The sequence below is a fragment of the Pavona decussata genome, unplaced genomic scaffold (genome assembly GCF_977016875.1).
Source record: "Pavona decussata unplaced genomic scaffold, jaPavDecu1.1 SCAFFOLD_237, whole genome shotgun sequence".
NCBI lineage: Eukaryota > Metazoa > Cnidaria > Anthozoa > Scleractinia > Agariciidae > Pavona > Pavona decussata.
Genome location: NW_028145642.1, coordinates 1351828 through 1379671, shown reverse-complemented (window position 1 = coordinate 1379671; position 27844 = coordinate 1351828). Strand labels below are relative to the sequence as shown.

General features: G+C 39.9%; 1 long non-coding RNA gene and 3 pseudogenes across 2 annotated transcripts; 1 reads left to right on the top strand and 3 right to left on the bottom strand.

Moving 5' to 3' along the window:
- Window positions 1-1601: 1601 nt before the first annotated feature.
- LOC146457818 (uncharacterized) lies at window positions 1602-3268 on the bottom strand (annotated as a pseudogene).
- A 990-nt stretch (window positions 3269-4258) lies between these two features.
- LOC146457817 (uncharacterized) lies at window positions 4259-7290 on the bottom strand (annotated as a pseudogene). The gene is made up of 2 exons (XR_014858389.1): window positions 6834-7290; window positions 4259-6328 (listed from the first exon to the last, which is right to left on the bottom strand). The product of XR_014858389.1 is annotated as an uncharacterized LOC146457817 (transcript).
- Window positions 7291-17578: 10288 nt separating this feature from the next.
- Window positions 17579-18029, bottom strand: LOC146457816 (uncharacterized). Its single transcript, XR_014858392.1, has 2 exons — window positions 17813-18029; window positions 17579-17701 (listed from the first exon to the last, which is right to left on the bottom strand). It is a non-coding gene; the product is annotated as an uncharacterized LOC146457816 (long non-coding RNA).
- A 2036-nt stretch (window positions 18030-20065) lies between these two features.
- On the top strand, window positions 20066-23667 carry LOC146457815 (uncharacterized; annotated as a pseudogene).
- Window positions 23668-27844: the final 4177 nt, after the last annotated feature.

Sequence of the window (27844 nt, the reverse complement as noted above, 5' to 3'; positions counted from 1 at the left end):
CATTCATGAAGAATGCCGCCGCAACACTTTCAAACTGTTCAGTTTGTTTCTATCCAAGCTTTGTTTTCCATGGGTTCTTTATGTATTACTCATACTCAGCTCTTCTTTTGAGAAAAAAATGCAAAAGCTTTAGAGTGCAAAGGTGCCTTTTCTTCTCCACTTTCAGCATTGCCTCCACTTCCTTTACTTTGCTTGGAGTCACGCAGGGCAGATAATTTCTTCACCAATGGAGACCTCACTGATGTCTGTGACGCACGGAGTAGCTGGTGTTACCGAGGCAGCTAACGGAGCGGCTGGTGTCACTGAGGCAGCTAACGGGGTGGCCGGTGTTAGAGCAGGTTGCACGGTGTTGGGCTGGCCAAAGGAGTGGCATTGTCATCACTTAGTTTCGTGGAGCTGTCTACATCAATGGTTGCGAGGTCCTCGCGCATTTCATACTGTTTCTGTCTGATTTGTGTTGAAGGATCATTTACCATTCCACAAATCTGTAAAGCGGTCATAAAAATAAGCGAATAAGTAAAGTTCATATAACAAAAATGTCAGGGCGCAGCAACATTCCAAATCAGTATGTTTGAATGTTACTTCACTGCCTGAGATTTTTTATGATGCACAATTCGCATGAAAAATTTTGTACCTTGAGAAATGAAAGGATTATCTGAATACAATTTTTGTAATTTCGGAAAGCTTGCACTGTGTTTTCTGTCTTAATTCAAGGAATTTGTTCACTACGTGTTCTTACGTAAACAGTTCAGTCGGAATCCAACCAAGGCCGCTTTTTTAACTAGGTTTTAAGCAACTGAGGTCAAACCAATAACCTTTTAACATGTACAACAAATAAGATTGCTATCTCACCATATTTTCCAAAGTGTCTAGGCGCTGCTCTATTCTAGACATCGTCATGCTCATTTTGTCATCCAGTGCTCCAAGGGCGTCTTCCATGTCTTCCATTACCTCCTCAGTAAAAATATTTTGTGATATTCTGTGATCACAAATCACACCCGTGATCACGCTTTGTTTTATGCCTTTTGGCATGATCACGAAAAAGGAAGGCGTTTTGTATGCCTGATTGGAGTGATCACGCTCTTTTTCATCAGTGAAGGTGTGATCACATATCGCGGTCTGATTGATCGGACTTGTTATCACTTTCAGAAGGACAGAAACGGAAAATTATAACAACATTTTTTGTTCAAGTATGTTCGAAAGTGAATAGAATTGTGTCCCGCAAATTTATCGGCCCAATGAGACAGGCCTGCGCTTTTATTGCACAGGCCTGTTTACACGCTATTTCTTTGCCCTCTAGGGATCGCATATTTGCACGATTGAGAAAATCTTGACTGATAGAACGGCAAGAATGATCAAAGCTTCTAAGCAAATTCTTCTTTTGTATGAATTCATCACCCAGCCCATTACGTGCTTAAGATAATGTCGCGAACCGGCATCTGATGCTCGGAAAAAAACAACTGTTGCCGAGCTATAACCAATGTGATCACTTTGGGGTTGATTTCATGGCAAATAATATTTAATTACATATGCACTCGGAACAAGCTTTGGTTTACGAAGAATCAATTCAGTTTAAGTCCAAAAAGAACAGAGTCAAAGTTTCACTTGATTAGGACATTATACAGAGTTACCTTCACATTCCAGTTATACAATATCATTTAATTTAGAACAGCAGCAGCAGTGACTGTAACGCTCTCAGACATTTTACATCTATAAACCAGAAAATTGATGTTTGCACAGGTTTTGGTTATGTTCATTTACATTGGGAAAACGAGAAATCTTCCACGCATTGTTAGGCAGAATATCAATGAAGGCACATTTACATCTTATCTGCTCCATGGATAACAAATGGCCTTCCGGACCCTGGTTCGATGTGCACGTGATGTTTCACAAGGCATTTATTGCGATACTATCTTAAAACATCATGCATGATATCTTTGTTCTTCTTATTGTTTGTTAATGACTGTAGGGTTTCAGTGCACTCTTGCTCATTAAAAAATGGTAATGGGTCAGAGTTATCCTCCAGTTCATTTGCCAATGCAAAGTCCAAAATCATGTATCTTTCAAAACAGTGTCACTCTGCCATAACAAAGCTACCCTGCCATAACAAAGCTTATTTTTTTGTCTGTATATTCAATTACAGTTGAGTCAGTTTTACGTGTTTTCGTGCCCAAAGAATAAAATTTCTGTCCGTCATTACCCTCAAATCTGCGATAAGGTTCAAGTTCATAATCTGTGGGCAACTTGTTTGCCATTACGATGACCCTTACCAAAGTCTGTACATTGCCGTCTTTTCTACTTAAGTAGCCCCCTTGTATTTTGGCAGACACTTTGTGAGAACTTTTAGAATAACCAGTAAGACTTCGCAACAGCGTTTTGCTGTCCTTGGGAATGTCATTATCTTGCAAATTTTTTTTTGTAAAATTAGAAAGGCGGAAACAAAGACCAATTTATTGCACATCCAATTTGTTCCATAGCGTGTTGCGTTTCATGAACAAGTGGTTTGATAAAAGCATTCAGGCATAAATGGGCATTGTGTTGGCGCATACAGTATTCCCATTAAAAGAACAAAGTCTTGTAGCATGCCGTCTGCCTCTTCAAGATCTGCGCTCGATATTGAATCGGAACACAAGATTCCAATTGCTCCAACAAGAAGAGACCAGTGAAAAATATACAAGGAATTTAGGATTTTGAAGATAACTGGCACAGAATAATGCAGTAGCCAGTTTTTGAGTTCTGTTGCTTTCATATGTTTAAGATCTTCTAATGATCTGGGCAATCTCCCTACAATGTCTGGCGACTTTATCGAAAGAAGTTTGCGGGACATAGACGAAATGTTTGTCCCTATATAAAAAGACCTTGTCCTTGTTTCCATTGGACATTTGTTGATGCATAATGTACTTCACAACTCCAAGACAAACAGAGTGCATCCAATCGATTCCAAATGAACGTACTAAATTAAATTGATACGAAAGCTTCACGAAAATGCTATGTCCCTTGACTGCCATAACCGCTTTCTTAATGGTGGCCTTCGATGCAAATTTAACTTGATCTTCATGAGTCCTTTGCACGGGGTTTTTTCAAAAGGCCAGCATCTATGGATGTTGTTTGGCCCATAGCCAACTCCTTCAGACTTGCAAAGATGGCAAGTGCATTTTCCATTATAACATTTCATATTCATCAAGTCAGCTCGCGCAGGCAAGTCGGCTGTTGCTACAAATAACGTACATCGGACATTGATGTCTCCATCTGCACTGCCTGGTAGATTGATTCACCCTGGGGCCAAACCACCCCTCAAATCGGTCATCAGAGGCGCGCGGTGTGTCATGGGTAGAAACCAAGATGGCGGAACTATTCGAAAGAGACCCACCTTCTCGGGAAATTAGCAGCTTTCTTCGCAGAAATATGCACGATCATCTATCTCAAACGGAAAGTACGGCTACGATGTGCTCCATATCCAGATTTTATCATGAAGTAGAGACGGCAGTAAGAATGTTGGAGAAAAAATATGTGGATCGATTGAGGAACAAAGAAATTCAACAACTTGTTGGGACCCAAAGAATGGTTATTAATGCTCTAAAGAAGATCCATACGAAGATTGTCAATAGACTTCGACCAACACCCAATCTAACAAACCCTTGGAATGGTGAATTTTCCCTCGACATTCCGCGATAGGTTTTTTATTTTCTTTTAAAACATATTGCACAAAGAAACAGTTACGGGCATCAGAACACGGAGACTACAGCTGTGGTTAATGTGGAAGTAACAGGAATAAATAAAGCTGTTTTTATCTTTGACGAAAATGAACATTGAGGGTGAACTTATAGCCAAGGATGATCTGCTGAAAAAGAAACCTACCAAGAATAATGGGAGATGTGAGGTTATTGTTGACAACAGCAAACCACTAAAATTCAGATACAACAAAAATTCAGAAGTGCTCTCAGTTAATTTCTATTATGGCTTTTGGAATTAGCATGGAGTGCCACAGCATTAATTTTTGGCTCGTAAGAGGTAAAGCTAAAAAAGTACTGTTTTGTTTACATAAATGACAATGGCATGGAATTTTGGAATACTAGAACTGGTAGGGATCTTTCACATGTATTAAAACTGTATTAAAAATAACATAACATAATGCATCTGTCAATGGCAAGCCAGCAATGGGGGGGGGGGGGGGGGGAGGTACATGGGGCATAGGGTGGGGATTTGACATTTTCCAAAAAATTGCTGTCAAATTCCCTACCCCCGGGCAAAAATGTGAGGTCAAATATAACTGAAATCCCCCCTCCCCCTCGTCCCCCACCGGCTTGACATTGATAGGTACATAATTATAGCTCTGGATGGTCTTCTGACTTAACTCATGGCAGAGCCAGCTGTTCTTTGACTCATTTCCATCTCTTTCTCCTTCCCAGTGGGTTTCATTGTAGAGTTTGCAGCTTCACTGTTAGATTTTCTGAGTAGGTCATGTTTAGTTTACAAAGTACCATAATCTTGGAATTTTCGGCAAGCACTTGATATTGATGTTGATTATCTGTTTGTCAGGCAGTGGCAAAAAGTCCTCATTACAGTCATGATGCCACCATGTTGTTGTTTAAATTTATTACACTTTACTGGGATGTTTTACTAAGAGGTACAGTCACAACAATATAATTTGTTAGTTATAAAAATTAACAGATTTTATGTTCTAATATCCATATGTTCCCTTCTTAAGAAAACTCTTATTTATGGTTGACAACTTCACTGCACTTCGACAACAGAAGATCTATATCCAGGATTCATGATAAAAAATTAATGTTCTCTGGTTAAAACATTTGGACAAAGAACTAAGCATCGAACAACTTGTAACTTTTTTGCCCCAGTGTCCAGTAGGCCCATATTGTTAAATTCTTGTGAAGAAAAAATAAAAAAAAAATGTATGTCGAGAAAGAGTCTTGTTGCCAATCTTTCCTTTTACAATCTACTGTATGTTGCTGTTCCAGTCTGTTTTGATCAGACTTTTGTTGAATTTACTGCTTGGTTTCAATGACAGATGCTAAGACCAGGCTGATTATTTAAGTTTATGCCCACTGTTTATTCTACATGGGGCAGCCCTAACAATATCACAGCAAGCTGGTAAAATGCACCGGCCCTTTCCTTGTTTTTCAAACCAAACAAATAAAATTAATGCTATCTATAAGGAGTAACAGTTTTGAATTTAAGCTGTTAAGCAATTTCTCCTTTTACAATCTATGTTGCTGTTCCAGCCTGTTTTTGATCATAAGCACTGGCCCTTCCTTTGGTTTTCAAACTAAACTTGTACAAGCTTAATGTGTTTGGCTTCTCTGACCTGCATAGAACTTACCAAAACCCATTTTTAAACAGTGTCAAACAGGGTCGTTAAAGCAGGGGAAATTTTTCCCTTCCTAGCAGCCTCTTTCACCAGCTTCATTGTGCTGCTCATCCAAAGTGGACATTCGTCATTACCAGAATTTGACTTTAGCAGTCCACAGTGGCAGTCCAATACATTTTTCTCTGCTACCTTCTTAGGGATGTACGAGTCACAAGCTTTCTTTCTTTCTGGGCGGTAGGTAATGCTGAGGGGATCTAATTCTCGAAGCCGCACCATAGAGGCATATTCATCCACCACCTCTGGTTTTTGTATATGTTACAAGTGTTTTGTACATACACCACTAGTTTAATATGCTTGGCTTCTCTCCCCTGCATGGAATTTAATCCAAGTCCAAACCTACTCTCCTTAAACAGTTGTTGGGTGCTGTAGGGGATGGCATATCCAATTGTCGAAGTTGTGGGGTTAATGCCATCAAGCAAAAGGCATGAGTATTAAAATACAGTTGGCACTTGCTTTCAAGCTCTACCAACTGTTCTCTACTAATTTCCACCCTTGACAACAGTGACCCACTGTCTCGTAGTTGTAAAGCTGTAAAAGGTAAGGCATGCAGTTTTACTTTGATTGGACTTGAAATATTGGCATTGCCTAAGAGAACTTCAATTAGGAGCCCAAAGTTCCAACAAAATCTCTTGGACTCCAAACCTGTAAAAGGATAACTGAATTGAAGCCCTTTCTTCCGTTTCTCAAAAAACCAACGGCAAAAGTTTTTTACAGACGTCCACACTTCATGCGTTCGTTTACACAATTCAAGAACATGACTAGAGGGCAGGAAGTGGCAAATCTGATAAAACTACTGCAGCCTTCAATTGATTAGGATTGGTGTGCTGCATGGCAACAGTCAAACAATGGGTAAACCACTGTTGCCAACCATTGTTGATGCTGTGCAATGGATCAGGCTTTATCAAGCTAACAAATTTTCCAAGGGGTGGTACAAACTCCTGCCTGGAAAAGTAAAGTAAAGTAATAATCGACTAGAGTAGCACATAACAGTGGCCCTCGAATTCCCGATCGAGTTGGAATTTAGAAATGTTGATTTTTGAGGAGGGAGGAAGATCGGAGAACCTGGAGAAAACCCTCGGAATCGAACCCGGGACACATTGGTGGGAGGTGAGCGCTCTCACCACTGCGCCATCTCTGCTCCCCTAAAGTAAATGTAAGATTTAGGCTGCATTCCTTTGGGGTGATCCAGATCTGGATCAGTGATCCAAGATCTGTCTGGATCATGGTACTTCAACAGAACCGGTGAATCCACGTCGGTTATGGATTCGCCAGTTCCTTTTGTGCACCATGATTCAGACAGATCTTGGATCACTGATCTTGATCCGGATCACCCCAAAGGAACACAACCTTAGAGTAGACCAAAAAAAAAATTAAATAAAAATCAAACTGCTTTTAAAAATTTTAAATAAGAGCAAAATTAGCTGCACAGCATCAAAAAATACTCTACCTGGATTTGTTTTGTGCTATGAATTTTGTTACTTCAACCCTCTGCTTCTTGTCTGGATCTTTTAGGCGCTTTTTAAAATCTTGAACTTTTCTTGCCACCTGTAATCTCTTTTCATAACTCCATGGCTGCCAGGTTGCATCTGAACCTCCTATTGAGCCAAACATGGTGTGCTTGTTGCTTTGTGAGACATTTGCAAATGGGGAAAAATAAGGTGCCGCATTGTTTAACTCTCCTGAGAAAGAGGAGGCCCACTTTATGTCTGAAGGAATTAATTTGATGGCAAATCTTACTTGATATCCCTTCTCAGTGGTCAACACTTTATTTTCCACTTCTTCCATTTCTTTTGTAAGTTGTTGGGTGTAAGCTTTCATTGAAGGGTGGTCCTCTTTACAGTTGGCCCCCAGCAGCAGGTGATTTTCATTGCAACTCTGGACTCGATTTAAGGTGACTCGACCCAGTTATTTTTTGGCAGTACCACCCTACTTTGAAGCTCTCTGGTATCCCCACCTTTACTTTTATCGTAAGTGTAATACATAGAATAGATAACATATAGATCAATCTACAATATAGCAAAAAAAATTGGCGATCGGAGTAAATGTCACGTGGTTATAGTGCCATGCCCCTTTGAGGTCTGTTTCGAAATTCTGCTGTTGCCGGCTTTTTTTCGTAAAAATCTCTCGGCTACACATAGTGCGCATTAGTGCCTTGTGCTGAACAGAGTTTCAACAAAAGCGCAAAGACCCAATTCGAGAAATTTAGCGCTTTCCGAATTTAGGTCATAATTTATGTAAAAATGATAAGCAAACTTTACACGACTATATCTAATAAACTATGAGATTTATTCCTTTATTTTGGGGATCTTTATTACAGATGGGTCCTTGCAAGTCAGGAAAAAGCTTAAGGGCATTGTAAAAGCCCGCGATTTCGAGCAATGCCAACATATAGAAATGATAGTTTTAGCTATTTGTTGACGCTTGACAGCGTTTCAAAGTCCTTCTCACAAAAAAAGCATTTTCTTAAAAATTCGTAGTTTTTTTCCTTCAAATTTTTTCAGGGCCACAATTGATTAACGTGCTATCAGGATTCTGAATTTCATGGTCAATGAAAAACTGTGACATTATCCCCTATAAGCCCAAACTTGAGTAAACATTGAAGATTTTTAGCGTTTTGGCTGATTTTGTGCTTTGGGAGTTTTTCTATTGTTTCTAGTCTGTCATGATACAGCATTCTTGTTCAGTACGCGTGCAATGTCCAATGAGTGCATTCAGAAGTCAGGCAAGTGTGGTCATTGCACGCGTGCTGAACAAGAATGCTGTATTATGACAAACTCGAAACAATAGAAAACTCCCAAAGCACAGACTCAGCCAATACGCTAAAAATCTTCAATGTTTACTCAAGTTTGGGCTTATAGGAGATAATGTCGCAGTTTTTCAATGACCATGAAATTCAGAATCCGAGTAGTACGTTAATCAATATTAATATCATTAATATGGGCTCTTCTTTGTTTACAATGAAATGCATGTGAAAGATAGTTCACAGTATTCTGAGGTACAACTAAGCTCTAAACGATATACTGGCAATTCAAAAGTTTCTTGCAGTGAGTTTTCATAAACTGGCCATTCATGTTAATCTAAACTAACTAAACAAGCTTACCAGTGGCGCAATCATCTTTCCCAAATGGTGCACCATCTGGACCTATAGCAACCCAGAATAGTCCCTCTTCACCATGAAACCAATGAAGCATGGGGATTTGTTTATGAAGATCCATATACAGATCAGCTAGCTTCAGGAGATATGGTTTAAGTGGTCTGTAAACACCAGGAACCTTTTCCGTAGATAGCTCTGTGGTTAGTGTCTGTAAATCTCTCAGTTCTCCTGACGCATTCAAGACATCAGAACTATTTCTTATGCTGGTGTATCTTTTCTTTCCAAGCAGCCCACTTTCATAAAGTACTCGCATGCTTCTAATTTTGTTTGCTTGGCTCTTTTCATATTCTTTGACCTTGCAGTTCAAAATGCCTGGAACAACTGAATCCATGCATTTCTTGGAATTGTATATATACTCTCTCATCTCTCCAGTTTCTGCTGAGGTAATCAAAGTTGTCCAAAGGCCATCTTTTATTGATTTTGTTTGTACTTTCTCAGAAGTGTAAACATGACTGTCACAGTAGATTGCTTTCATAGCCTCAACTGTTTTCTGTCTTCGTCGCCTGAACTGGCTTGCTGACAAACTCAGTGTTTCACTATCAGCTGGATTGGTTTTACATATCACTCATTAAGTATACACCTAATCTGAACGGTACAAATTGCTGGAGGTGTGACTCTGTAAACCAGTATTATTTACTGGGTTAGAGCTAAACCTACAGCTGAACATGAACATACACCTGCAAATTACTCCATCTGCATAGTTACCCCACAAAGCACATTAAATGCATCATACAAATCAAAATTCTGAAATTATTCAATTAAAAACTGAAATGTGGCTTTATTTTATGAATACCATACTTCTGAAATATTTGAGTAATTAAAAATAATTTTAGTTGAAAAGCTCAGTAAAGCTTCCTAGGATATCCTGCCGCTACAAACTTGCTGATATAATATAGAAATTATGCAATTGAAAACCTCTTACCTTTCTCTTCTTTCTCTCTATTTTCTTTGTGCTAGCATCCAGTAATTTCGTGAGCTTTTCCAACTCACCTTCCTTCTCAACAAGACAATTTCTAAGGGACTCAACAGCTCTGGATTGTTCGGCCTATGCATTTTGTATGGCAATCTTTTTGGCATGTTGGTACGCACCAATATTAAATCGACGTTTTCTTTTCACTCCACGCGGTATGCTGAAAGATCAATGATTTAGTTTTTTCATTCAATACTATTTGGGATGTAAAATCAAACTTTCTAACAGAGGAAGAATCGAAATAAAATCCTATCATTTTAGTTTTTCCTCGTAAACTACATACAACCCAAAAAATCAAGTTAAAAACTCAGCTTTTGCTGCCCACTTCGACAGGTAAATTGTCTTCCTTCACCACTCCAAGCATGCTTCAAACAAGGACGCTTCAAGAATAACCCTGGCAGTTTACATATCAAAACAAAGCTTGTCTTCTCTAAAACATGAATTTGCCCGCCATTTCTCTCTTCGAGGTACCCAGTCTTCACACGGCGAGATTTTTCTCGACTGTCTGGAGAGGAGATCGAAGAAATTGAGAGCAGAAGCCTTTGCGCGCATTTTGGCCGCCATATTAGAATTTTGGGGGGGGACTCTCTGATGACCGATTTGAGGGGTGGTTTGGCCCCGCCGTGATTCCAGTCGAATTTAGAACATTCAGCTTTTCAACCAAAGGGTTAAGAAATGTCAGCATGTTTGGATGTTTGTCACAATAGATGTAGGCAGGAATAATGAGCTTTTTTTGAATCGGTGCTCCTTTGGGAGCTCTTTGGTCATGATATAAACCGGCCTCAAATGGCCAGCCCTAGAAGACGAATATTTGTTACCTCCATCAGTGTTAATTGTAAACGAAATATTGTACAATTGTGAAAGAAAACCCCCAGGATGTATGAAATTCTTGTAGTCGAGTCCGTGGAATTTGTCATGAATACTTTTTTTTTCAATATTAATCAATTGATTATTATTGATTTAATTTTTTTTAAATTTAACATTACTTTACATATAATAATAGTAATACAGGTTATATACGCTAATAACAATACAAAGACTCTACTTATAATTCCGATATTTACCTTGCTAGCAAAAAATACAATTATTTACATTACTTACAATAAGGGTTACTTACATAATACTGGCAATGCAGTACTCTACATATAACACAGTTTTCACTACCGAATTAGAGGCTTGAACTGAAAGGGAGCATTGCTTTCCATTTCGCATTAGGAATATCTATGGCATTGTTTTGCTTAACTATGAAAAACTCTAACTAATAGGCATTTTTTAGTTTCGTCTTAAGAAGTGAAAGGGAAGGTTTTATATTAAGATGTCAGCTTTGATAAATAACTTGTTTACCCAAAAATATAATATGGTTGAGTAACGACATATCTTTTCTAAAGAATCCAAACATTATATTAGTGTTTGTTAAAACATCGATTGTAGTAAAGAAACTCTTCAACCATTTAGCTACAGAAAGCAAAAAAACGCTTGATGTTGGACAGTGTAAGAATAGATGCTCCAGGGATTCGTCTGATACTTGACAAAAGGTACACGTTTACAATGCCCATTCTATAGGGGCCTTTGTTTGCATAAAACATTCTGCTTAAGACTTTATACTGAAATGCTCTCATTTCGCCCCATGTAACGGAATCCACAGAGGTATTTGATTCCGGATGCCGACCCTCTGGATTCACTGGATTCTGGATTCCAAGCCTCTGTGTGAGCGCAGATCGTTACTCACAGGCGGTCGTTAATCCCTCGTTAGAAACAGAACTTGTATACGCGCTTATGAAAACGGTTTGCCGCAACAAGGTTCACGACAGTAAGATAACCAAACAAAGTTTATTGAAGCGGTGGAGACGTTAACAATGCTTGGAAGTGAAGCGATGTGTAGCGAAGCGATAACAAAGCGGTACGGTAACAAAGCGATGTATAAAGCGGTTTCGAAAACTAAGAAGTAAATGCAACGAAAACTATAGTAAGACTAAGTACTAAAGCTATTACAAACTTAAGAAACGAAAGTGAAAACTTCATAAATCCGATACAAAAAGGCAATAAAAACAGTAACATGCACAAAGTAAAGAAACTTACTTCTGTGTCCACGTATGGAATTTTACAGCGTTATACTTGAGTTATAGTCTTGATCTTTACGCGATGGTACGTTGACTACAACTGAGTGTTTTCCTGAACACGTTCGAGGAAAAGCTAACTAACTACAAAGGACTATAGATAGAACAATTGAAAGCATTGTTTTGTTGCTTGTACGTGGGCAAACATATCCGTTGGTTTGACCACAGAAACTTAAACTTATTGAAAACAAAGAAACTCTAAAGTCTACAAGGAAATACAAAAACCATGAAGAATAATTTGGCAGCAACACTCTGGATTCCGGATTCCAATAATTTGGAATCCAGATTACGGCGTCCTTGGTTCTTCTCGTATTTTTAGCTCTAGAGTAATAATTTAAACAAAACACATACCTTTATCCCATATTGTAGTGGAACAATAAGTCATGATTCCGTTGGGAAAAAACACCGATACCCTCTCGTAGAGGGTATCGGTCATTCTGCAATTCGTCATTCTCCAATTCCTATATGCCATTTACCAGTGTTTACATGATCAACAAATATCGAACAATGTCACCTGTAGTATTCTGGCAATTCCTATATACCATTTACATGATCAAAAAATATCGAACAGCGTCACATGTAGTATTTACTGGCAATTCCTATACCGTTTACATCATCAACAAATACCGAACAACAAATATTGACGGGTAATGTTCAAACTTAGTTACAATATATTACGTAACTTTCTGCATAAATCAGTAGCATCAATGGAAAGTTCAAATGATGCACAAGCTATAAATCTAAACGTTCGTTCCCTTAGTTTATTAGGAAAATGATTTTTCTTAGAAATTAATGCACGTCACAAAAATGAGAAAGCTTTTGTCATTTGATTCTTAGGAAATGCGTCAACTACATTTAAAAACTTCTACTCATCATTCACTTGAGCGTTACAGTAAAGATCATGATGAGCGGTGCTTTTTGAAAGGGTTTTGCTTTTGAGTCTTTCATAAAGCATGGTTGCGAATGGTTGCTTGTTATTTTAAAGCCTGGTTCGTTTCACTAGCGAAGTATGCACAAGTATATGCATAACATCGTGTACTCCATCACGTCATTGATTGATTTAGCAGCATCAAAAATCGTTCTTCCTTTTACATATGCACGTTGGCTTTCATGTATTATCTCTGGGAGGACTTTTTCGAGTCTAGTTGCTAAAGCTTTTGAACCAATTTTATAGTCTACGTTCAATAAAGATATTGGTCTCCAGTTTTGAACATACCTTCTATCTTTGTATTCAAGTTAACCAAGGTAGTGCAAGATTTCACCACTCGACCCAAGTTGAGTATGGCTGATACGGAGACGCTCTTTGGAATGAATTTCGATTTGGCGTTTACGATTTTGGCCTTTTTGTTTGGGCTTGGAAGTGACTGGGTGACTTTAGGACCCAATGCAGCACTGCCCTGTTTTTTGTTCATTGTTTGCTCATGGTGAGTATCTTGAGTGTTGCCACTTCTACCTTTTACCCTCCGACCTCAGTTTCATCAATAAAGCGAACATGGATTAATTTAGTGTCTGGTATTTGTTTTACTGTGCTACACGAGGGGCCTTGTTCACCGGCCAGCATATCACATACCATACCTACTCCAATCTTTGACTGAAATCGACGAACTTCTCTTGGGCCGATTCTACTGTACTTTTGCTGTTTACCAGCAACTTCAGAACTTAAACGTTGCTCAGTTCTTGTCAACTTTGCCTTTACCTTTGCGTGTACCTGCTCTCTTTCATTTCATTTTAGCTTGAAACGCCATCTATCCCTTGTCCGCCATTTTTAATTTATGAAATAATTTCGCAAGGCATGCTGGTCTAGGGCAGCTCTGGGCCAACGGAATTTTTAGTTTTGTTTTGAAAAGAAATGAGGTGAGATTCATTTTGAATTTGCTTTCAATTTGATTTAAAATCGGTTTTAATTTTACTTTTATTTCATTTTAAGTTAAATTTAGTTTTAATTCTAGTTTTATTTGCTTTCAATTTGATTTAAAATCGGTTTTAATTTTACTTTTATTTCATGTTAAGTTAAATTTAACTTTGATTCTTGTTTTATTTTAAGTTGGCTGTTGGTAATGTTTGTGTATATTTCGTGTTATATTAAATCAAACGTAACTTAAGTTTATTTATTTTTATAAAGTGAAACTATTTTTAAGGAAACAATCTACAAAAAAACAAGAAAAACAGCTATGGCAGTTGTGGGCAACCATATACCTCCAAGGATTAGTCTAGATTTTTGGTTCACATTTTTCCCCATTCTCACAAATAAAGTACTGGCACTGGTTGTTCAAAGAGTGGATAGCGCTACCCAGTGGATAAGCATTAACAAAATCAATTGTGTTATCCGGTTGATAGCGCTATCCACCTTTCAAACAACTGGGGCCTGGTAACTAAATTTTTGCTGGTTAAATTTACCTTGGTGTCATTGGAGAGTTGTACATATATATTTTCCTTGCCACTCAGCAAATGTCCACCATTATTCACCTCCAGTTTGGTGAATATGTATAAATACAAGGTAACATAATATTTTTGATCCACCTTTCCTTTCGTCAACAGTCACAAAGAATGTGGTTGTCTAAAACCCAAAAGTGCTTGTCCAAAAAATTTCTAAATCTCCACGGCATCTAAGCTAGGATAACAATGCTCTGTTTTCGTTTTTGGGTACTAGTATGGTTGCTCTTTTTATTCTTGCTTCTGGTTGTGACATTTATTCATCACTGTTTTCATGTTGTTGTTTATATCTCGGCGGTAGCAAATTTTCAATAAAATTTGCTGGTAAAATGTTCAAACCTACTAGCTCGTCTATTCCATCAATGGTAGGTGCTTTATGGACTGTAAATCTTTGCATTTTCTTTGTTTTGACGTAAAAATTAAATCCAAAAATTTAAATAACTCGGCCGAGAAAAAATTTCGCGCCAGTATATTACCATGGAAACAGTTTAACTGAAGTAAGAATTTCTCTTTTAATCAGCGCACGATTTGTACTTTATCTGTTTACTCTCTCCAACAAAATAGAGTTGTTCCGCACAAGAGCGTTGCGTATGCAAATATCAAACTACTTACGTTGGACATGCAAATAACAATAACAGAAATGCGCGCACGCACCGCCTCATAATAGCTATTGACTAAACAACTGCTTCGTGGTTGTTATTTTGATTTAATTATCAGGGCTGTTTGTTTTTGCAACATGCTAAAGTAATCCCTGAAACAAAGTAATTCTGCGCTCTGTTAAAAAGGTACAAACTTTTATTACACTTGGTAGTAACTTCGCAACAATAAAAATAACAATGAACAGAAAACTAATTTGTATTTCTGTGATTTTATTTTAGATTTTCAATAAGCATGACATATCATTTCGATATACAAGATTTATTTCTATTATCATCTTATCATAATGTAGCTCAGTTCGATTCCCAGTGCATTCTACATGTCATCCAGTTTTCTCTCTAATTTGTCAAGAATACTTGACATTTTCTCTATCCCCTTGAGCGCTTTCGTACACATCTTCGTGTGCGTCGTCTGCGCTTCCATCGTTGCCTCCCTTATGGTCTTTGCCTTCTTTTTTGGAGGTGTTTCAGCCTCTGCTTCCGCCTCTTCTGATGAACTGGCCACAAAGTGGTTAAGCTTTTCCTGGCGCCGTTCCACAGGAGTGCGCTTCTTTGCATACCTCATTTGCCTGTCCACAACCTTAGCTGCCATACCACGGGCAGTGCTTTCGTCCTCTATAAATATTGTCGGTGGTCCAGTTGAGGTCGAAGCCGATCTCCGTGAATCTTTTGCTGCTGTTGTTGTTTCTTCGCGGACAATGCGCTCCATCCGCCGAATGCAGTAGGAACTCTCTTTTTCGTCTAGGTAAAAGTCAATCACCTTGGAGCTAAGTGGGAGCTGTTCGGCCTTCTCTCTTACAGACCTTAATACTGCGTTCCATCCGTTGTTCCCGGAGTACAGATAAGCTTCCATCACAATTCTTTTTTCGTTCTCCCAAACTCTGACGCACATTTTTGTCCTTCCTTCGGCGGGCTGTTTTACCCAAGATGATGCCTCTTCGAACGGTCTCCATAATCCCGCCATGTTCGTTCGCTTTCACATTAACAATTTCGGCTTTTTATAGCCAAAATTTTAGCTCGCCTAATCAGAACTTGGTGCGAAATCCACGCACTTGAAATGCACGTGTTTTTTTGTCCTTTTGACAGTCAAAAAAGAATGCTATTCGTAGCACTATCATGAGCTGGGCGCGGGATAAGCTGTTAGAAAGGTTTTGGACAACAGTCGGTAAATGTAAAGGTGAGGTGTGACTGCAGCACTATTACCCTCTTGTTGTCACCGACTTTTGTGCTGTTGCTGCTGTTGTTCCTCCGCAATGTCTTTAAAAAAATTGCAATTATCCGAAAAATTAGAGGATGAATTGGGCTTATTTGTCACCTCTCTATGAACAGATGTGGGAATGAAGTGCACGAGTTTAAGGCACGAGAAAATTTGCGAACGCCATGATTATTGTTCTTTTTTGACAGCCGTAAATCATGCCTTTCATTCGAGACAGACTCTTTGTCCTTTTATATCAAACTCACAAGGCGATCAGCTAAAGCCATCTTATGGAAATGAATCGCATTGAGTTTATACGAGTCGCAATTTTACTAAGAGTTCTAGCTGCCTTTGCTCGTTACTTGGTACTAATTCCCCCACCTTTACCTCGTCAAGAAAACAGGCACGAAATACTTCGCGTATGTACATTACTCACGCTTATTATAGGACAGTTACTGGCATTCCTTACATCGGTTCTAGAGCTTCCTTTTGAAATTCAGCTACCACTCCGAGACAGACTATTCTATGGATTCCATGGCCACCAGTTTCAAGGGCGTGACCTCTTTGCACTTATTTCAAATCAAGAGTATCTCTTTTGGTTGAATACCGGTGAAACAACAGACTCATTCCTTCAAATGGCTCGAGAAACTACTTGGCATTTCTTTATGATAACAAGGCGGGGCAACCCAAGGCAAAGAATGGGGCGCACTAAGCTAAACGTTATTAACAGATTACTTCTTGTATTAATTTGGCTTTGGCGATACCCACATGTCCACACGCTAGCACTAATGTTTGATGTCAGTCCCCAGACGGTTAGTGCTTATATCTACCAGGGAGTCATAATTCTGTGGCGCCATTTCAGATCCTCTGTCATTTGGCCTAACATTAGAGAATGAGACGCGCTGCGCAATAATTGGCCAGAATTTCCAGATGCAGTAGGAAGCATCGACGTTACGCCACATGAAATTCAGGTTCCCTCAACAGAGCCACAGAGAGAATTTTATAGTGGACACAGGCACTTTCATTTATTAAACACTCAACTAATTTGTGACAACACAGGTCACATTCGATTTTTACAGACAGGCTTTCTTGGAGGCATGCACGACTCCCAAGCATTCCGCCTAATGGAACCTGTTGGTCAAGGGCAGGTGCTAGATTTGCCGAACGGAGTAGTGCTCCTAGCTGATAAAGGGTATCCTGATAATGTTCCTTTGCTAACACCGTTTTGTCAAGCACAAATACGCGCAATGCAGAACAACAGAGAAAGACGTAGGGCAAGAAAGTTTAACAGAGAGCTTGCGAGAAAGCGCGTTAGAGTTGAACACATTTTCAAACAAATAAAAGATTTCAAATGTACCTCATCGATCTGGCATCACCCGAGGTGGTTGCTGCCAAGTGTAATAGAAGTTTGTACCTTTTTAACAGAGCGCAGAATTACTTTGTTTCAGGGATTACTTTAGGAGGTTGCAAAAACAAACAGCTCTGATAATTAAATCAAAATAACAACCACGGAAGCAGTTGTTTAATCAATAGCTATTATGAGGCGGTGCGTGCATTTCACATCTGTCATTGTTATTTGCATGTCCAACGTAAGTAGTTTGATATTTGCATACGCAACGTTTTTGTGCGGAACAACTCTAATGTCAGTATCGCGATAAAAAACTAAAATATAAAGTCATAATGCCGTCTCAAAATCGAATTTAGTTTATATTGTCAGAATCACATAGCAACACTTTACATCACAAATTTCAAATGCAAGAAAAAAACTCTGCAGTCTCCTGGGCCTGAACCTGAAACCAAATTAATAGCAAGTAGATGTGTAGTATTTATAATAAAGGTAATGCTTTGTGTGATTATCATTTAGTCCAATACAAAATGGCATGACAGGTATGTCCAATTACCTTCAACAATGAAGATCGCACAGCTAAATTTGGAACCTCTTCAATGGTGAGATTGCATTTTTCCAAGCCAACTGAGATGTACTGGCAACTAGTTGGACTGAATATCCTGGGTGGCTCACTCCCTTGCATTATGATGGTGGACAACATTAAGTCAACGCTAAAATAGTAATTTTCCCTGAAGGCTTTCATGTTGAATCGAATAACATAGCCCTTGGAAGTAGCTAAAAAGGTACAACATCATAAGAAACTCAAAGACACAGTGAACTATATTTGTACCAGAGCTTAAGACTGTAATGTCACATATGCAATATACATGAAGTGTATCAGTATATACCCAATCAGTAGATAGTGTGTTTAGCACGCTATGGTTGGCTACTCAAACTCGGAATAGCTTTGGATATTCACCTCCAGGCATTGCAACTACATGTTCTCCATTTAAGAATTATTTTCAACAACTGAATCATAACGCTTTAAAGACTAGAAACAATGGGAAAGCAGCAAAACTGCCCAAGGTCAAACTGGATTTTGCGCACTGCAGTTTTTATTTTTTAGGTGCCTCGATATTTAATTCTTTGCCTTTAAGTTTCAGAAACATTAATTGTAGAGTATTATTGAGGAAAGCCTTAAACGATTATTACATGTAAATTTTTACTCTAGTTCTAAATTAGTGCATGTTTAGCTTTTACATATTTAAGTTATTCTTATTTGTAAGTTTTTAATTCTTAGTCAACAGGACCCCATTGATAACAGTATTATATACTGAAGGGTTATCCTGTATAAATATTCGATTATTATTATTATTATTTATTATTATCATTTATTATTATCATAGCAGTTAAAACGTCTGTATGCTATATACAGTTAAGAAGCATCACGAGACGCTAACGCACCATAACCCGTGTCAAGTAAAAAGGCCCAATAGGCGACTGAGTCTTTGTGAGTGCTCACGTTGTGACTTTAAACGTGCGAGCAATGTTTAGAGATCCTGAGAGGCACGCCCTTTGCATCTTCCTGAGCACATCTTTAGCTCTGTTGCCCACCAACTTCTGTAGCGTATCTTTTAAGTCCTTGGACCATCCCCCCAACACATCTATGATGATATTGTACTGGGCGATCTCATACCCTGGGTACCTCTGCTTCATCTCCCATCTGAGAGGCGCATACTTCATGGTCTTCTCTGACGTCTTCTTGTCACGGTTGCTCACCCTCTGACATCTTCTTGTCATGGTTGCTCACCCAGGGGCAGCTCATTTTCAGCGCTATGACTTGCTTATGTTGGTTAATTATTATTATTATTATTATTAGTGCTCTGGATTCCGCATGGAAGTTTTTCCCCCATTGGTTTGGTATTACACTGTAAAATGTAAATTTACTGTCAGTGTTTGTTCCAGAAAATATCCATACCTATTTTTGGTTTGTGACAACTTCAGTTTAGCTTCATCCTTTCCTCTAAAATATTTAGCTTTAGAGACTCACCGTCCCCCCTTTCTCCTTCCGAATTAAAAAAGCTAAAAATGGAGGAACTACAGGAATGGCCTCCTTGTATTCCAGGTCCTCGACCTCATCCAATGCTCTCAAGGTCACATCACAGTCAGACCACTCGTCAAAAACTGATTCCTGAATATCACCCCGTCAAGATCGAGAACTTCTTCAAGCTTGGAGATAGGGCTCAGCTCAGATAGAGCATCAGGCTCGAATATGACCTTCCAAGCCATTCTTTATAACTGTTCAATACAAAATCCTGGTCTAATTCAGGGATTTGCCCGGCAATCCTGGCATCCTGATATGACCCCTTTCAGCATTAAAGGTATGATCAAAGGGTTTCCGTTTTTTGGTTGCCGCATCTTTCAGATCATCGTAATTTGAGCTGACCTCACCTTTGAGTGGGAGAGCACTTCCTCTGACAGGTTTGAGTATGTTGCCTTCATACTCCATCAATAGGGACCTTTAGCAAAAAGACGTTTCAGGATGGCGAAGGCGTCCAGAAGTAAACTTTTATTTCCGTTTGAGGTCATACATTTGCCGCGAAGTTGTCTAGGCTCGGTGCGGACCTCAAAAGTCTTGTTTTCATGGTGTGTAGAAAACCTGAGTAGATACGAGTCTTTTGTCCGCTTATACTCGTTTTTTTTTTCTGGCCTTTTAGTTTTTGCAACTTAAGAGAATAACTTCTCGTAATTTACTTGAATAGCTTTTGGCATAAAACGTATTTTATTCATCGTATTGTAAAAGGACAGCTGTAGATTCAGACTGAATATGGTGGCATCTGATGATCAAGTACAAAAATCCAAGTGAGTAAATTAAGCTACCGTATTTTCCGGTGTATAAGTCGAACCTACTTTTTGAGCTTTTAAATTAAGATTTTCTTGATTTGAGGAGTAAAAATGGAGCAAAAAACTAGTTACGATTATGTTGAAATATGAGTCTTGTTTGTCTTGCAGAACATCTCTGAAACCAAACATCAAATTCAAGAGAACGATCGCATCGATCGTGTTAGACGGGAACTTGAGAAGTGTGTTCAAAAATTGAAAACTTTAGCCCAAAATTGTCAAAATACCTGTGTTAAAACAGTGCTCCCTACTTTTATCGGATATTTGAAGCTTTTTCCACCAGGGAACACCCAAAACATACGAAAAAAGCCAGGGAAATGAGTCTGTAAACAAGCTTCCATCTTGGTTTACCTTAGTAACCAGGCAATAAAACCCCGATAGCACTGGTAACTACATGGAAGCACATGCTTCTGAAATTTGCGCGCAAAGAAACCGATTTCCCTTCCTCCCCTAACAAAACTAAAAGAAATTGAAACTGCCATTATCTACACAATGATTTAATGTTCTTAAAGCTATGTTAAACAGTAAATACAAGGCGAATTTAAATACTATACACTTGATTGTCTCTCTGTCTCAGTCTGACGAACTGCCCTGAAACTGTACAGTGAGCTAACATAATCATTCGTTCAAAACTGCATGTTACACTTCTAAATAGAAAGTTGATGTGCAATGCCAATAAAGAAAATCTTAACTACATAATACTATGTCTTTATTGGCTGGAAATTACGATGCTGAATCAGTCCTGCAGCAAAAGAACGTCTAAAATCTATCAAAATCGTCCTCATTGTCACTGTCTCCGAACAAGTCACGCCATTGTTCCTCTGTAAGTCTATCATCATTAACATGCTCATTGACCATTTCGTCGTCTTCATCCATTGCGGTGATCGGAGCAGTAGAATGTTCTTCCAAATCCTCCCATAAGATGTCATCCTCTGTGCCGCCAATTGCATTTGAAATGCCACACTTCTTGAATGAATGGGCAACCATTTCTGCAGGAAGGCTTTTCCATGCTTCATCGACCCATTGGCACATGGTACTGAGCGATGCTGCCTTGATGTTTCCACCAGCAGTGTGCTCTTTCTCTCCTTCGATCATCCAGGTTGTCCATTTCTCACAGAGCCGGTCCTTGAAAGGCTTGTTCAGGCTTACATCCAGGGGTTGCAAAACGCTGGTCAGCCCGCCTGGTATAACTGCGATGTCAGTGTTAGTTTCTTTGACAACTCGTTTAACCGAATCAACTAAGTGCGCCCTGAAGGAGTCCCAAATCAGTAAACTTTTCTTTCGGAGCAGGCCTCCTGGTTGCGATTTCCAAACTTTCTTGATCCAAATTTTTAATCCGGCTTCATCCATCAAGCCCTTTTCGTGGCAGTGGACAACCACTCCAGGAGGAAACTTTTCTTTGGGCATGGTTTTCCTCTTAAAAATGACCATGGGTTTCAATTTCGTGCCATTGGCAAGGCGGGACAGGACTACGGTGAATCTTGACTTTTCATGGCCGGTTGTGTTGATCAACACAGTTTTCTCTCCTCGGGAGTTCACAGTTCTTGCGGACGGCATGTCAAACCATACGGGTGTTTCATCCATGTTTCCTATATGCACTGGTTCGTAATCGTTCTCCTTCCGGAGTTTGATGACAAAGCTGTGAAAGCTTGTTACCTTCTCTTCCAGATCCTCCGGGAGTTTCTGTGCGATCTTGGTTTTCTGCCGCAACACAAAGTTCTTTCTTCGGAGGAATCTTGTGCACCAGCTGTTTGTAGCTTGAAAGTCCGTTCACTCGCCATCGCTTTGGCCTTTATTCTGATCAGATTTCGTGTCACGATGTAACCACTTTGTCGCTGTTGTTCTATCCACTTTCCAATGCTGTCCTCTAGCTCAGGCCACTGACACTTCTTTCCTCGGTTTGCACACTTACTCTTCGGCATACATTTTAGTTTCTCAACCTGTCGTCTCCAGTCTCGCACTAGTTTCTCATTCACGCAGAACTCTCGACTCGCAGCACAGTTGTTTGAGTCTTCCGCAAACTTCACTACTTGTAATTTAAACTTTGCACTGTATTTCATACGCCTGGAAGGCATCTTTTGAGCTCTTGTTTGACACAATGATTGCCATGAAATGATTAATTTTATTGCATTTAAGACCCTTAACTCGATGATTACTAGGTGATGCATCCTTTTATTGTTTATCAGTGAAATGATTGGTGCTTTTTGTTTACTCTTCTAAGTAAATAACAATGCGCTTGTTACCTGATTGATGCGCACGTGTTTCCAATAACCTAAATTAGTTGCTGGGTTACAGAGCTGCTGAGAGGTTACCAAGCAAGCAATGACTTGATTCTGTTCGATCGAAGAATTCGAATTTTCACAGCGGATTTGATGAAGTTTATTTACGAATGTCTCTTACCTATAATATCACAAAGTGGACCCAATGGATGTACAGGAAAAGCGGTGACTTCTGCGAAGATATCAAGCTTAAGGGACGGTATGTGATGGAACAAACATGTTTGATCGATGTCGGTCACAAAGACCGAAATTAGCATACACGTACGTAGCATACAAATGAGACAAACCAGGGAAGAAACCACGGATTTTTAAACATTTCCTTTATTCATAATCGTGCTACTTACCATTAAACTTTCTTCTCTATGCTATTTGTGTAGTTGCTTTTTCGTGTTTTCACTTTGAAGTCTATTGTTATGCAGATGAAATGGGTTTTTTTCACCTGGCAATTTTTGGCTGGTGTATAAGCGAGGTCGATTTTTTGGACTGATTTTCAAGACTTAAAAGGTTGACTTATACACCGAAAAATACGGTACTTGGCCAAGGTTTTAGCTGCTTTGATTCTTCATTCTTATCTCGTTTCCCGTTGTTTCACTCTAGGCCGATGGAAAGGAGCGAAGAACATGATGTGGTTTTTCTGAGAGAAATGCTAGCAAGAAATGTTTTTGGAACAAGGGAAAGAAGTCCCGCTTGTGGATTGGCGTGGGAAGCGGTAGTCGACAGTCTGAATGAAATCCACCCTCCAAAATTCCAACTGAAGGATAAAAAAGCTGTACAAGAGCTGTGGAACCTTCTCCGAAAAAAGTTCAGCAAAAAGATGACCGAGGGAGAGAAGGCAAGTGGGATTTCTGTGGAAGAGTTAATGGAGAAGGAATCTCCGTTCAAGGAGTTAGTGGAGAGAGAAGATACCATACACGCAATGGCTAAATCAGCATCAAAACAGCAACTCAATGACGACGAGACTGCAGAAGATATCAGGAAAAAAGCGATGGAGAGCCTTCTAAGAGACCAAGAAATGCATTTCAGACGAAGGTGAGCTTCTCCAAAACGTTGTAAGTTGAGACGTGCAGAACCACTGGTCGACTTTTTGCAAGAGAAAGCAGCGGATGACCGCGAATGTAGACAACAGGAGTTACGTACAAAACAACAGGAACAGGAAAGTCAACAGCAAATGATGAAAGCTATGATGCTTCAGCAGCAACAAATGAATACTCCATTTTTGAGTGTTGTGAAAAAGCTATTAGATAAGTAAGGTATAAATATATATTATCGGACACTTTTTACCTCTTCGGCTCTATTGAAGCTCACGATGGAGAAACAGCCGATTTATTCTTCCTCTAAAATAGTAATAGAGTACTCTTTATAGTCCCAGAAGATAATTGCGTAAAAAGCGTCACATTTCCCACAAAACTTACTCACAGAGGCTCGATTGGATTGATCGATTATCTGACATGCAAATCTATTATCGGACATGCGAATCTATTATCGGACATATGATACAACTATTGTTTGGTGCCCAAATTTGGGAAGTGTGGGGGTCAGAACATCATGTAGGCCTACGTATAATGTCCCGGGACATAACCATGTGTAATATACATAACTTTACATGACTTATAGATAACTTTACATGACGTACTGACCAGATCAGACAGATCATCAATAATATTTCTATGATATATGTAAGTTTGCTACGTTTATTCTCACGTGACAAGGTATTCAAGAACAAAATCATGCTGGACTTCAGCACACAAGAATATGTGAGCAAAGAGTTTCTTCTTGTTTATGATACAGACTGAGGGAAAAAGGGGTACTGTATACAATTCTGTTAGTTTAATATTTCGGAATGCTATTGCTTATGATGACCCAAAACATAAGCTTGCATCAACAACAAAGTTTCTTTGTAACTTAAAGCTACCTGTCAACTGTTCGCAGTTCAATGTCACTTCTTCTTAAATGATCTGCATGAGGGCCTAATTTTAGTGTAGAAGAACGTAAATTATTTCTTTAATCTAGGAGCAACAAGAGCTTACAAATTTTTTTTGTTTTTTTAATAGTCATTGTGGCTTGGGAAGCCCCGAACTTCACACTCCTCGCAGGTGTAGTCCACGAGTGTGTTGAAAGAATCAAGCACTGGCAGATCCGTGCATTGAAAGTGGAACCATCCCCCGCAGTAATCACACTCTACCCATGGGTTTTCTTCTTCGGTGTAGTATTCTTTGCCGCACTTCGCACAATGGTACTTTTCCTTTTCCTCTGCGGTCGCCGTCTTCTTTCTCTTTGCACGTGAACCATTTTTCCCCTTCTTTCCCCTATTTTTTTTTGGGCTTCTTTTGCTTCTTCCTTTCTTTTCTTTTCTTCTGCCTTTGCCTTCATTTTCTCTTTCCTTTCCTCTGCTTTCTTTTCTTCTCCGCTGCCGTTCTCTCTCTCTCTTTTCTCTTTTCTTCTTTTTCCTTCTTTTCTTTTTCCTTTCTTTCGTTTTCTGACTGTAACGCAGCTACAAACAATTGGCCTGTTATACAGCTGTTGCTAGGATTCAGCGCGTTGTTCCCCCGTTTTCTGTTTGCGGTAGTTTTTCTTCTCGGATCTAACATTATGCTGCACAAATCTCCGTCGATATGAACAGATCCAGATGGTGTGGAGATGGTGTAAGGCGATGGTTCCGCGCTGGAAGGAGGAGAAGGGAACACTCGAACTTCATCACTTTGGGACATGTTCACGGGCGAAGTGGCAGCTGGTGCTAATGGTGTGGAGGTGCTGTAAGGCGATGGTTCGCTGGAAGGAGGAGAAGGGAACACGGGGACTTCAGCACTTTGCGACACGTTCACGGGCGAGGTGGCAGCTGGTGGTACACTCAACATTGTCGGCAGTAGAGGACAGCCCATTTGTAGACAGTCACAAAAGCCGAATCCATCGCAAGTACAGTGGCAGGGGGACTGGCACGGGCAATTTGCGTTAACCTTGTCTCCTCCGATATCTCTGAACAACTCCCGCCATGTGTCGTACTGGTGGTCGCCGTCTATGTCATAACCGTTCTGAAATCGCCGTCTGAATCTCTCTCTCTCCATCCTCCCAATTCTCTTCTCTAACGATGTCAGTGTTTCATAGGCTGCTGATATGCCAGGAGAATTGGATTGTGTACTTGGCGTACTTGGCCCACTGGGTGTCGATGAGAGAAATGGGTCCCCTTGAAGAAGCGATGGGCGTGGTGGAGTAATGGGCACATCAACCTCATGCATTAGTGGGAGTTCCATGCAAGGGGAAGCAGGCTCGGTAGCAAAACCATCTTGTCCCACTGTATCATCCTCAGTTGGAGGAGAGCTTTCACTAGTGGGTGGATCTGAATTCCTGATGGCGTCTCGGCTGGATGAACCAATGGTTGGCGCTAGCTTGGAGTAGTCAAACTGGGTCGGATCAAACGGATAGATACCAGCCCGTCTAAATCCTCCCCGGATGACTTGTGGAGTATTACTTGAGTGCCAGGCCACGTTAAAGATCTTAGCGAAATTACGCTGATTGACCACCATTGAAGCAATATGGTTGAAAGCTGCGCACGCCCTCACCCATCCCCGTTTCAGCGGGCCAAACAAGGACAAGTCCAGAGGCTGGAGAAGATGAGATGAATGAGCAGGCAAGCAGAAGACAAGGATTTTGTTTCTGATTGCTGTTTCGATTACGTCTTGCGTGACGTGCGCTTTGTGGCCATCAACCAAAAGCAAGACAGGCCGTTCCTCGGGAATATGTTTCAGAAACAGTTCATTGAACCACTTTAAATAGAGGTCCTTATCTATCCAGCCAGACTTCTGTGCTGTAAATAAGGTGTTTGTCGGTGCGCCCTCTTGAACCCCATTTGGTACGCGCCCACTTTGACTCTTATAGATCAACGTGGGATGTAGGCTCTTCCCTGCAGCAGATGAGCAGGCCAGCACTGTCACTTTTTCATGCTGCCCTTTGGAAACGCGTGGAATGTGTTTTGCACCTCTTGCTGCGGCCACCGTCTTATTTATACTGTCAAACTCAAAGCCGCTCTCGTCACAGTTGAAAATCAAGTGCGGTTTCTCCAATAATGACCCATAAGGATTATCTGTGAGGGTTTCATAAAGGCGCTCGTAGAATTGCTCTATCGTTGTCCTGGTTACTAACGTGCGGACGATTCCAAAGTTTCGCGTCGCTCGCATAGAAATTTCAGGATTTCGCTTTAGAAAGTGTCGCCACCACATCTCTGAAAGGCACCCCTCTACCTTTTTTCCTCGCTTAACGGCGATCTGCGTGGCCATGTACAAAATTATTTCTTTACTTTTACCATAGCCTTGCTTACTGACGTCAATCAGATAACTGGCAAGTTTTTTTTCGTCCTCCGTGCTTAACATTCGTTCTGGGCCACTTAGAGCTCCGTGTTCAGTTTGCCCGCTTATTCTATCCCCAAGAGTTGATTTAGGGACATTCCAATCTGCAGCCGCTTTTCTTACGGAATCTCCATTTCTTACGGCCTCCATGGCAGCAACCATGTTTTCTTCCGTCCAAGTTTTTCTTTTTTTTGGTGGCATTTTGACCCTAAGGATGTGGATGATTATCTTAGAAATGCTCTTAAGTACATTTCCTTTACTTCTTTTACTCACCGATTGACCCACCCAGGAACCCCACCCTATTCCTGGTAGTGCCCCACCCCTTTTCTTACAGATCCACTTCCTTTCACCGAATAGTATGTTTTTTAAAATTGTAAAATTACTACATTTTACCACTAGAACGTCAGACATAGTATTGTAAACCGTTTCCTGGAATATCCCCTTTTGTCAATGAAAGACATGGGTCGGTATTAAAAAAAACTCAGAAAATCACGTAAAATTATAAATTGAGGAGCTAATTTCTCATTTCCCCTTGTTAACTGATCAAGGACCACATAAATAAGCCAAAATATAGCATTTTAAGGTTAACTTACCTGGATATTTGGAAATCCTGGACAAAATTCCCGCCAGACACATTGCGCACGCAAATCCTGTTTCGGTATGAAAGCTGGCCGTCCGATAATAGATCGCAGGCGTATACAGGCAAAAACACCTTTAACCAGCGGTTGATCGCAAAAAACAGCCCCAATGGACTCATGGGAAAGAAAATGGAGGACAAGGTTGCGATCGGCGAGTTTTCAGGGCAATCTCTGCAGTTTTGTGCCCGTTATTGAAATTTTTTTTTTTTGTCGACGGAAATTTGTTGGGAAAATCAAGCGCCATGGTTGTTGAAGGTAAGAAAACTAATTTTATTTTATATTTCCGCGGATTAACGACAGACAACTTGGTACATGCGGCGATTACATGCCATCTAGTCAAAGTGTTGGTGTTTCATAACCTTTTTTTTATTATTTTAGTGGAAAACAAAGTTTTTCCGTTTTTGTCCGATAATGTGTGGCGTCCGATAATATATATTTATACCTTAAT